Raw genomic sequence first — 12,445 nt, forward strand, 5'->3', positions numbered from 1 at the left:
CCGACCCCTTACCTGATCGGCGATAGCGGAGCACGGCGAGGGGGGCGGTCCCGGCACCCCCAAATCGGCAGCAACACGGGCTAGGAAGCTGCCATCGGACCGCGCCCTCTCCCGGATCAGAGCCATCAAATCCTCAGCCATGATCAGCTTGGAGCTGCTCTGCTGGCGCTGCACGGTAAGAGGAAGTGGGGAGGGGGGAGCATCCCTGCTTTGTAGCCTCTGTCCCCTCCAAGTACTCCCCCCTCCCCTACTCCTACACCATTGGTTCTCGCTGCCCTATGGTAAGCCTCCATCCCCCTTGAGAGAAAGGGGGGGGGGGAGTGAGGCTCGATTAACCCCTTCCTGGCTGTCCTGCATGTCACTCAGTCCGTGGCACCTAGCCCTAATTGGGCCGGTGCCAACCAAAATCATACATGTGGGCCAGCTATCTATATGTGTATATTGCTCCTGCAGGAGGGTTTGCAAGCTGTTGTCTGTGGTGGCCGCCTGTGTCCTCATTTAGACTAGAGTCTATTTTAATTAGTGTTTTGGAGATCCGTGTATCTACTTCAATTATTTAAATGTGATTTTATATGTGAATAATTTAATAAACAATTGTAGTCTAAATCCGGTAGTTCCTCCATGAAAAATGTCTTTGAAATATAATTTTTTTCCGTTTTATAGTATATATAGGTTTGAACTTTAGTGACTCAACTTTTGAAAAAAAAATTGAAACTTTGCAACTGCAACAACTTAAAGCGGAGGTTCACCCAAAAAACAAGTATATACCATTACATTCAGTATACCTCAAACATGTACAGTATGCCTTTTTTTTTTTTTTTTTTTTGGGGGGTGTACATACGGTATTATCGGTATTTTCCTCCTGGCTTCCGGGTACTCGCTCCGGCGGGAGTGGGCGTTCCTGTGCAGTGCCGCAATGTCATCTGGGACTTCGCCCATATGATTGACGTGCCTGAGAAAAAATCCCCCCGGCGGATAAGGCGCGTCACGAATTTCCGAAAGTAGCCGAACCGCGAGTCGGCTCTATACGGCGCCTGCACCGACTAGGAGCCGTGTAGAGCTGACTGCGCAGGCGCCGTATAGAACCAACTCGCGGTTCGGCTACTTTTGCGAAGTCGTGATGCGCCTTATCCACTGGGGGGAGTTTTTCTCAGGCACGTCAATCATATGGGCGAAGTCCCAGATGACATTGCGGCACTGCACAGGAACGCCCACTCCCGCAGGAGCGAGAGTTTCCCGGGAGGAAAATACCGATAATACCATATGTACACCCCCCAAAAAAATAAAACGGCATACTGTACATGCTTGAGGTATACTGAATGTAATGTTATATACCGTATTTATCGGGGTATAGCGCGCTCCCGCGTATAGCGCGCACCCCTAAAGTTGCCCCGAATTCCTGTGGAAAAAAGTTTTTTGTACTTACAGTTTTGGTGTCTTGCGCGGCGTCCATCGGTGGCCTCGTCGGGTCCGGCGTCCGTCTGCGGCTTCGGGTGTCCTCTTCGTTGGGTCCGGCGTCCTCGCGTCCTCCCCGCTCGTTTCCCGCGCCGAGTTTGAATACTGCGCCGACAGAGAGCAGTACTCTCGTGTATTGTCGGGCAGGCTTGGCACTCTCGCGCTGACGTCCTGTACATCCAGGACGTCAGCGCGAGAGGACCCGAGACTGCCCGACAATACGCGAGTGTACTGCGCTCGGTATATGTCGGCGCAGTATTCAAACTCGGCGCGGAAAAGCGGGTATCGGCGTATACCGCGCACCCACGATTTTGCCCTGATTTTCAGGGCAAAAAAGTGCGCGGTATACGCCGATAAATACGGTACTTGTTTTTTGGGTGAACCTCCGCTTTAACAGTCAGTGCTAACAGGTCCCACAAACCTGGTACACTGGGCATGCACAATATAAGTTATTCTATCCAACATACATTGTTGGTAGGTAGCTAACAGAAGGTTAATTCTACTGTTCTGTCTGTTTAATGTCAGATATATACACATGTGCACCACATGCATCCAATAACTGCTTAGTACCATGAAAAAGCATTATTAGGGCAGTTTGTTTTTATGTCTGTGGAAACACATAACATTCCAATGAGTGAGGAGATCCAGCTGTCTTCTATGCACTGATCTCTGCAGTCCTCACACTCTGTATGTGAAATGCCATTCACAACCGTCTTCCTGAAAGCAATAGCTAAAGCATGGCTACAATTTTATCAAAGAGCTATTTTCAGACGGGTGATAAAAAGCCTAAAATAGAGACTAAAGTGATTGGAAAATTGCACTGCTGACAAGTTCTGTAACCCAAATCAGTTCTGTGCCTGCTGCAGCCATTGTTTATAATGTAACCTACATCAACGTCATGCAGCTCTATAAACACAAGAGATAAGAAGTCTCAGGATTAACGGCAAATGGAATTCACTAATATTTAGTTTACAAGTTATACATTGCTGACTGAAAAGGAGTCTGAACTAAGAGAAGTATAGGAGCTGCCATTGCTGATCTTCTGCTGAAAATGCACATTTCCTGGCTCAGTGCTGACCAGGGACAAGCTTGCAGATCTGGAAAGTCAGAGTGAAATGAGCACTCCTGATCTCCACACTCATTCAGATTCAGGGGGCTAGAAAACACTGAAGCAACTTCAACATGATAGCCAGTGAACCATACCTCCCAACTTTTAAACTTCAGAATGAGGGACGCTTGAAGGAGGAAGCGAACAACGGCACGCAACGAGCACTGTGGCAAAAGTGGCTGTGGTGCGGAGTGACAGCAGGACAGGCAGTAGTAGGACACTGAGCATCAATGCAGCTTAACTGTGTCCATCAATTGCAGCTTTACTGTGCCCGTGAATGCAGCCACACTGGGCCCATGAATGCAGCCTCATTGACCATCAATGCAGCCTCATTGACCATCAATGCAGCCTCACTGTGTCCATGAAATGCAGCATGATATCAGAGATACGCTACGCCGCCGTATCTTACCTGGCTTTAAGTCGAATCCAGGAAGATTTCTCGTGCCGTAAGTTACGGTGACGTAGTGTACAGTATCTGTTGGCGCGTAATTCAAATCGGCGGGTAGGGGGCGTGATTCATTTAAATGAAGCGCGTCCCCGCGCCGATTGAACTGCGCATGCTCCGTTTCGAAATTTCCCGCTGTGCTTTGCGCGAAATGACGTCGCAACGACGTCATTTTTTTTAACTTAGACGTGAGTCACGTCCATCCCTATTCACGGACGACTTACGGAAAAAAAAATTCAAATTTCGATGCGGGAACGACGGCCATACTTAACATGGCATGTCTATCTATACGCCGGAAAATAGCAGCTTTAAATATACGCCCGGAAAAAGCCGACTACAGACAACGTTAGAAAATGCGACGGCCGCGCGTACGTTCGTGGATTGTCGTAAATCACTAATTTGCATACCTGACGCGGAAAATGACGCAAACTCCACCCAGCGGGCGCTGAAGTATTGCACCTACGATCCGAATGGGTACCATGGTGCAGTCGTATCTTGGTTTGAGGATTCAAACTAAAGATACGACGCAGGAAATTTGAAAGTACGCCGGCGTATCAGTAGATACGCCGGCGTACTTCGTCTGTGGACCTGCCCCTTTGCTGTGCCAGTAAATTATGGGTATCGTGTCAGTAATTTTCAATCTGGTTGGTTGGCAACACTGGTGCCAGGTTGTCCTGAGGGAAGGTAGCACTATGTCCCGGAACAGGTACCTGATTCTGTGGCTGTTGTACGGTAAGCTGACAGGCCCAACTTGTTTCAGTGCAACTAAAAAGGCCGAACATTTTTGTAAGTTCACACAAGTATTTTTATGCCAGTATAAAAGTAGATTAGTCAGCAGATCTACATGAGAATTAGCCCTGTGAATTCATATTATGGATTTATAAGCTCAGCAGTTGTGCTGGCTCTCAGACAGGTACAACGTAAGGCATGTGGCGATTTTCTGTGGGCGGTCAGCGAATGATGTAGGATTACGCTGTCTGCAAAAATCTCTGTGCAATTTACAGCTCCGTCTCTGGTGACTCATGTGAGAGTGGAGGCGTTCCAAGTACAATGTCTGTACTTAATTGCTTGATTTCCACGTGTACTTGTCCCTCCAACTATAGTCACTTAATTAGAGTGTTTGATATGTGCGGCTTTCCTAGCAGGACATCATGCAGCTGTATGATGAAGGAAAACCTGAAAGATCGCCAGAACAGCCAGCCCACGGAAGGCAAACAAACTGCCATTTGCTGTGTCATTATTTAGCTAGCCAGGTTACAGGGACGCCACCGCATATTTATTTTATCATTCGTTATTTGTTAAATATCATTTTAATATGTAAAGTGAAAAAAAACGTTTTTTTTTTTTATTATTAATGTTTTATTTATATTTTTATCGGCCTGTGCTAACAGTCTTGTATTTTTATATTGGTGTCCTATTAATTACTACAGCGGAAGTCTTAATTGTTAAACATAATGTTAATGTAAAGTAAAAAAAAAATAGGTATTTATTTATATTTGTATAACTCTGTGGTGGCAGTCATGTATTTTCATTATGGAATTTTAGTAATTACTACAGCAGAAGTCTTAATTGTTAAACAGGCCTAGATTCACGTAGGGCGGCGTAAGTGTGGGCGGGCGTAGCGTATCGTATTTACGCTACGCCACCGCAACTTAGAGAGGCAAGTGCTGTATTCACAAAGCACTTGCGTCCTAAGTTACGGCGGCGTAGCGTAAATGTGCCGGCGTAAGCACGACTAATTAAAATTGTGAAGAGGTGGGCGTGTTTTATGTAAATAAAGCATGACCCCACGTAAATGACGTTCTGAACGTCCGTGGACGTATCCCAGTGTGCATGCGTCGGATAGAATGCCTAAGATAAGTCGAACACTGCCTACGACGTGAACGTAACTTACGCACAGCCCTATTCGCGTACGACTTACGCAAACGACGTAAAAAGATACGCTTGTTCCGACGTCCATACTTTGCATGGGCTGCACCACCTAGAGACCTGCTTTATCTTTACGCCGGCGTATGTCTTACGTAAACGGCGTAACTAATTGCGACGGGCGTACGTACGTTCGTGAATCGGCGTTTCTTGCTCATTTACATATTCAACGCGGAAATCAACGGAAGCGCCACCTAGCAACCAGCATAAATATGCACCCCAAGATACGGCGGCGTAGGAGACTTACGCCGCTCGTATCTTGGCCAAATCTATGCGTAACTGATTCTATGAATCAGGCGCATAGATACGACGGCGGCCATTCGGACTTACGACGGCGTATCTGGAGATACGCCGTCGTAAGTCTTTGTGAATCTGGGCCAATGTTAATGTAAAGTAAAAAAAAAATAGGATTTTATTTATTTCATCAATTTTTGTTTTATATTTTTATTACTCTGTGGTGTATTTTCATAACGGAATTCTATTAATTACTACAGCTAAATAATTTGACATCATATGCTGCAAACTTTTACTGAGCTCGATGGACTAGGCTTACTTATGATGCCTGCAGCCACCCATGAAGAATCACGTCCTCTGGAGTTGTTACATTGTACAGTACATAGCAGTGGTATACCCAGGGGCGGACTGACAACTCATGGGGCCCCCCGGGCAATTGGAGATAATGGGGCCCCTGGCCAATAGGAGATTATGGGGCCCCCGGCCAATAGGAGATTATGGGGCCCCCGGCCAATAGGAGATTATGGGGCTCCCGGCCAATAGGAGATTATGGGGCCCCGGCCAATAGGAGATTATGGGGCCCCCGGGCAATAAATTATGGGGCCACACAGTATACATACACACACATACATACAGTATGCATACACAGTATACACACACACAGAAAACACATACACACACTCAAAGGGTACTAGAGAGGCTATAATAATATAATTATTAATAAGTATTAATTAATTATTATTTTTCGACCAAAAGGATGTCGGTAAGGGACAGATGTAAAAAAAAAAAAAAAGATTTTTACATACTGTCCCTGGTTTTGCTGAGGCTGGCAACCCTGATGGGGCCCTCTAGTGACATGGGGCCCCCGGGCAGTGCCCGAATGCCAGAAATGGTCAGTCCGCCCCTGGGTGTATACCCCAATGTTACAGTTTAAATCAACTGTGATGTATTTGAAGGGTGAGTATTGTCAGAATCTCTTTTCTTGTCAGATCTTTCCAGGAAAACTGAACTGCACAAACATTTAAGTATTCATGTTATGCTTGACAGATATTAAGGACTTTCTAGCTTAAACCAGAGATGTTGGCTTGATAGTTATCACTGCTGTTTGCCATCTGTCGGTCCCATAATGTACTAAACAGGCTGTACTACAATGCAGGTACCTAGTGGTGCTTGCACATAACTTTACATGTGATATATACAGTATACACTCACCGGGCCACTATATTAGGTACACCTGTTCAATTGCTTGGTAACACAAATAGCTAATCAGCCAATCACAAAGAAAAGGGATTTTAGCCTAGGCTCACACTGAGCTGCAGGAATGAAGTCGTGCGACTTCAGCTGAACTTGCACGATTTTACTCCCCCTGGTCAGTACCGATGTTGGCCACAATTACAGAGACATCTGTGCAGGTTTCTACACAGATGTCAATGTAACTTGCATGCCGAAATCGCAAAAAGTAGTACAGAAACTACTTTTTGAAATTGGTGCAGCGCCGCAGATGCGGCATCGCACCAATTAGAACAGTGTCATTGCCGGAACATGCAAATCGCATGTCAGATCGCACCAGTGTGAACCAGGGCTAAAGCGGAGCTCCAGGATGAATTGAAACCAGATCTTTATCACTCCATTCAACCCCCTCCCCCACCTCCTCATTTTTGGATATCATTTTATTTTTTGTGCCGTTTTGTACCTTTTTTTTTGCAGCAGGACTTCCATCCTAACCTCACTGTGGCACGAGGTACGTCAATTTGGCATTCGGATCCTTCCTCCACCACCTTCTGGGACCTATGTGTGTCCCAGAAGACGACAGGGCCATTCAGGAAAGCTCAGTGCGACTCAGGCATGTGCAGCAGAAAGAAAACCGGCAGTGAAGCCTTCAGGCTTCACTGCCGGTTTCCCTTAGTTGCAATGGCAGTGCCTGCACCCAAGCCGATGGACCAATGGGCTTCAGGGGGATCCCTGGACAGGTGAGTGTCCTTATATTAAAAGTAAGCAGCTACACTAATTGTAGCTGACTTTTAAACAACATTATTTGAGGCTGGAACTCTTTAGTGACTTTGAATGTGGCATGGTTGTTGGTGCCAGACGGGCTGGTCTGAGTGTTTAAAAAACTGCTGATCTACTGAAATTTTTACGTACAAGCATCTATAAAGTTTACAGAGAATGGTTCGAAAAAGAGAAAATATCCAGTGAGCGGCAGTTATGTGGACAAAAATGCCTTGTTGATGTCAAAGGTCAGAGGAGAATGGACATACTGGTTTGAGATGATAGAACAGTAACTCAAATAACCACTCGTTACAACCAAGGTATGCAGAATACCATCTCTGAGCACAAAACACATGGGACATTGAAGCAGATGAGCTACAGCAGCAGAAGACCACACCAGGTGCCACTCCTATCAGCTAAGAACAGGAAACTGAGGCTACAATTCACAAAGGCTCACCAAAATTGGACAATCAAAGATTGGAAGCCCCCCTCCCCCCCTGATCGCCAACCTAATGGCAGAGGGGGCTGTTCACATACCATGGCTGCCATGCTTTGCATGGCAGCTGCAGCAAATTTAATGCGGCATGTCGAATTGACAGGCACCACCACCTGTCAACTCAGCCATTCAAGTCAATGGGGCTGCCACAACAGCGAACCAAATGCTTGGCTCACAATTGCGGAGCATTAGTGCCATTAAAAATTACCACGCAAATTTCACCTCCAGAACGCTTGACAGCAGCTGCTTAGCCACACTCTGAAAAGTGATCCACTACAGATTTTTAGGGAATGGGCAGGTATGAACTAAACATTAAAGAAATTCTAAAGGTAAATTAAAAATAAATAAACAAACATGTTATACTTAGACTCGGTTCACACTGGGGCGACATGTCAGGCGGCTCAGCCGCCTAATGAGTCGCATCCCATTCAATGCAATGGAACCGTTCTAATAGGAGGACGCCTTGCCGAGACGCCCCTGAAGTCGTGCCGCTGGAGTGTGAACCGACTCTTACCTTCTCTGCATAATAGTTTTGCACACAGCCCCGATCTGCCTCTTCTTGGGTTCCCCTCTCCTGCTTCTCCCCATGCCGAGTGCCCCCATAGCAGGCTGCTTGTGCATGCTGACTTTGTGTCCATTAAAACAGAGAGTGCAGCTTGGCCCCGCCCCACTCCCTCCTCACTGGCTGTGATTGACAGCAGCAGGAGCCAATGAATACCACTGCTGCCTCTCTGCCTAGTGAGGAGAGAGAGAGAGCCAGGAGAGCTGCTGCTCTCATGCACATTGCTGGTTTGAGATCGGGCTCAGGTAAGTATAACTGGGCTGGGGGCTGCTTGCAGAAGGATTTTTACCTTAATGCAGAAAATGCATGGAGGTAAAAAAAACAACTTGTATCTTTAGAACCACTTTAACTACATGCCGACCAGCCGGCGCAGTTCTACGGCGGCAGGTCGGCTCTCCTGCACGAGAGCCCGTAGCTCTACGTCGGCTCTTGAAGCGGCCACTAGGGACACGTGCGCGCCCCCCGCTCGCTCCTGACTCCCGCGCGGTCGCGATCACCGCCAGGCACCTGCGATCGCTCGTTACAGAGCGAGAACCGGGAGCTGTGTGTGTAAACACACAGCTCCTGGTCCTGTCAGGGGAGAAATGCCTGACCGTCTATTCATACAATGTATGAACAGCGATCAGTCATTTTCCCTAGTGAGTCCACCCCCCCCTACAGTTAGAACACACCCAGGGAACATACTTAACCCCTTCCCCGCCCCCTAGTGTTAACCCCTTCCCTGCCAGTGGCATTTTTATAGTAATCAATGCATTTTTATAGCACTGATCGCTATAAAAATGCCAATGGTCCCGAAAATGTGTCAAAAGTGTCCGAAGTGTCCGCCATAAGGTCGCAGTACCGAAAATAAATCACTGATCGCCGCCATTACTAGTAAAAAATAAATATTAATAAAAATGCCATAAAACTACCCCCTATTTTGTAAACGCTATAACTTTTGCGCAAACCAATCAATAAATGCTTATTGCGATTTGTCAGTTAAAGCGACGCAGTGCCAAATCGCAAAAAGTGGCCTGGTCTTTGACCAGAAATATGGTCTGGGGGTTATGTGGTTAAGGATGTATTGATGAATAAAAAAGGTGCATTCGTTTATGTATTTTGTATCTGTCTGGAGTTCAGCTTAAAGCTCATGGGACACGGCCTTCTGACATCCTAATGTTATTTTTTTTTAGGCTGCAGTTCTAAATCTTAATTTTCCTGTACTGATTTCAAACCTTCTAAAATGCGAGTTCTGTCTTTCCTTTTCAGTGTAGCACCCACAAATGTATTAGAAAAATCTGCAATTAAAAGATAAGGATTAGTAATAATTTTAGCAGCAGGTTGTAGTGAAATGATGACAATGAATGCATTGCTGCCCTTGTGTTTTAAGGGACAGTAGTTTTGACGTCCAACAGAAGAATTAAACATTCCCACAATCTGGAGCACAGTGTACTGTATATGCATCAGGAATCTTAGTGAGAGGTCAATGATTCTGAACAACCAACTTCCAAATATTTTGTACAGCCATCCATTAGTTTGGTAATTTATTAGGTTTATTAATGAAAATAAATCTTGGCTGTTAGATGCCTCTTGAGAGCGGAGCTATCCAAGGATACCATATATCATTTTTTAAAGCGTGTCATGCATACCAAAGATATTATTCGACTTATGGTGTCTCAGGACAGGATTACCATTCAGTTATGTCACTTTTTCCATTTTTAAAGCTAAACTCTGCTTTCCGGGCTTCCCCTTACCCCCTGGAGGTCCCAAACAGCAGTCCCTATGCTTGTTTTTTTTTTATACCTACCATTTCCAGTATGCCCTCAGTCTTTGGGGATAAATGCTGCTTGGGGTTATTCAACCCAGATGACTGAGATCATATTGTGACTTTAAAACAGTACTGCAAGGGACAGTGCTGGAGAAGAGGTGAGTATTGCAGCCTGAACAGCTTATTTATTTCAAATGCTGCCCAGGGAAAATCATAAAAAGAAAAAAGAATACAGTATGTACTCAAGTATAAGCCAAGTTTTTCAGCCCTTTTTTTTAGGGCTGAAAATACCCCCCTCTGCTTATACTCGAGTCAGTACCTGAATTCTTGCCAGGCGTCCATTTTTTTAAAAGTTGCGGCTTCCTCCTGGTGTTCCGTTCCGTGACAGGCATTTGACACTGTGTTCCGCCTATCACGGAGGTCCTCTCATCCTCGGACAGTTTCCCAGCAGACACTGTGTTCAGTGTTCTGCCAATTGCGGACGTCCTCTTGTTCAAGGATGAAAAAATGTCCTTGATTGGCGGAACAGTGAACACAGTGGGGTAGATTCAGATAGGTTACATGGATCTAAAGATCCGCTAACCTATCTGATTTACGATCCGCCGGCGCAAGTTTTTGAGGCAAGTGCTGTATTCAGAAAGCACTTGCCTCTAAAGTTGTGCCAGCGGATCGTAAATCCCCGGCGGAATTCAAATTCCGCGGCTAGGGGGCGTGTAGAATTTAAATCAGGTGCATCCCCGCGCCGAACGAACTGCGCATGCGCCGTCCCCTTAACTTCCCAGCGTGCATTGCTCCAAATGATGTCGCTAGGACGTGATTGGTTTCGACGTGAACGTAAATTACGTCCATCCGTATTCGCGACCGACTTACGCAAACAACGTAAAAAAATTCAAAATTCGACCCGGGAACGATGGCCATACTTAACATAGGATACGCCGCATATAGCAGGGGTAACTATCCGCCGGAAAAAGCCGAACGCAAACGACGTAAAAAAAAAGCGCCGGGCAGGCGTTCGTTTCTGAATCGCCGGAACTCCTCATTTGCATATTTGCAGCCTAAGATCCGACAGTGTAAGTCACTTACACCTGTCGGATCTTAGGGAGATCTATGCGGAACCTGATTCTATGAATCAGGCGCATAGATACGACGGACGGAACTCAGAGATACGACGGCGTATCAGGAGATACGCCGTCGTATCTCTATCTGAATCCGGGCCCGTGTCTGCTGGGAAACTGAGTCCGAGGATAAGCAGACCTCCGTGATAGGCGGAACACAGTGTCAAATGCCTATGACAGAACAGAACACCAAGAGGAAGCCGCGACTTTTAAAAAATGGATGCCTGTCAAGATTGCAGGTACTCGGGCACAGAGAGGTATGGCACAGTAAGACTGCAATTGGCACAATGAGGTATGGCACAGTAAGACTGCAATGGGCACAATGAGGTATGGCACAGTAAGACTGCAATGGGCACAGTGAGGTATGGCACAGTGAGACTGCAATGGGCACAGTGAGGTATGGCACAGTGAGGCGTGCAAATGGGCATTGTTGACCCTCTTTTTCGCTTACAGTAGCTGCTGCATTCTCACCCTCGGCTTATACTCGAGCCAATACTTTTTCCCAGTTTTTTTGTGGTAAAATTAGGTGGGTCGGCTTATACTCGAGTATATATGGTATGTGAAAAGAAAACAAATGAGCCACATTAAACACTTCTGTTTTGGGCTTTCACACTGGAGAAAAGCAGGAGCTGTTTAGGGTCGGTTTGCAGACGCTATTTTTAGCGCAATAGCGCCTGCAAACCGCTCCATTGTGAAAGAGTATTGGTTTGATTTACACAGAGAGAGAACACAAGTACAGTCCATGTTGACAGTAACATGTATTGCTATTGTTATCTGTAAAATCAAATATGATTATTTTGTGAAGTGAAAAGTACCTAATACTTTACTTTGGTAATCAATGCTTACCTGCATGCCTACATGGGCTAACAATTGCTTATAATGTGTATACTTGTTTGCTGTTAAATATATAAAGTGTATATAATATCTTAACTAAACTTCAAGCCAAAAAAGCACCCAATACTTTGTTTTTGATTGACTGACTTAACGCCAAGAAAATAATAATATTACACACAATCATATGTATGTTTAGCAATTGTTTTCGTTCCACAACCATTTATTCATAGATCCTTCAATTTATAGTCCATATAAAAAGATTATAGCAATGTGACCAGGTTGTGTAACCATAAAATGTCCATCCAGAGATGGAAGCCTCCACAAGGGGATTAGAAGCAAAATCCAGCAGGAGCTACAGAAGTATAAAAGAGAAGAGAGACGCCTCGATGTGTCGCAATATGTTGCTAAATGTTGTACCTTCATTAAATGTAACCATATTGCTACACTTATGCCGCGTACACACGATCATTTTTCGGCATGTAAAAAATTACGTTTTTAAAAAACATCATTTAAAATGATCGTGTGTGTGGGCTT

This window comes from Rana temporaria, chromosome 2 (genome assembly GCF_905171775.1).
Source record: "Rana temporaria chromosome 2, aRanTem1.1, whole genome shotgun sequence".
Lineage (NCBI taxonomy): Eukaryota > Metazoa > Chordata > Amphibia > Anura > Ranidae > Rana > Rana temporaria.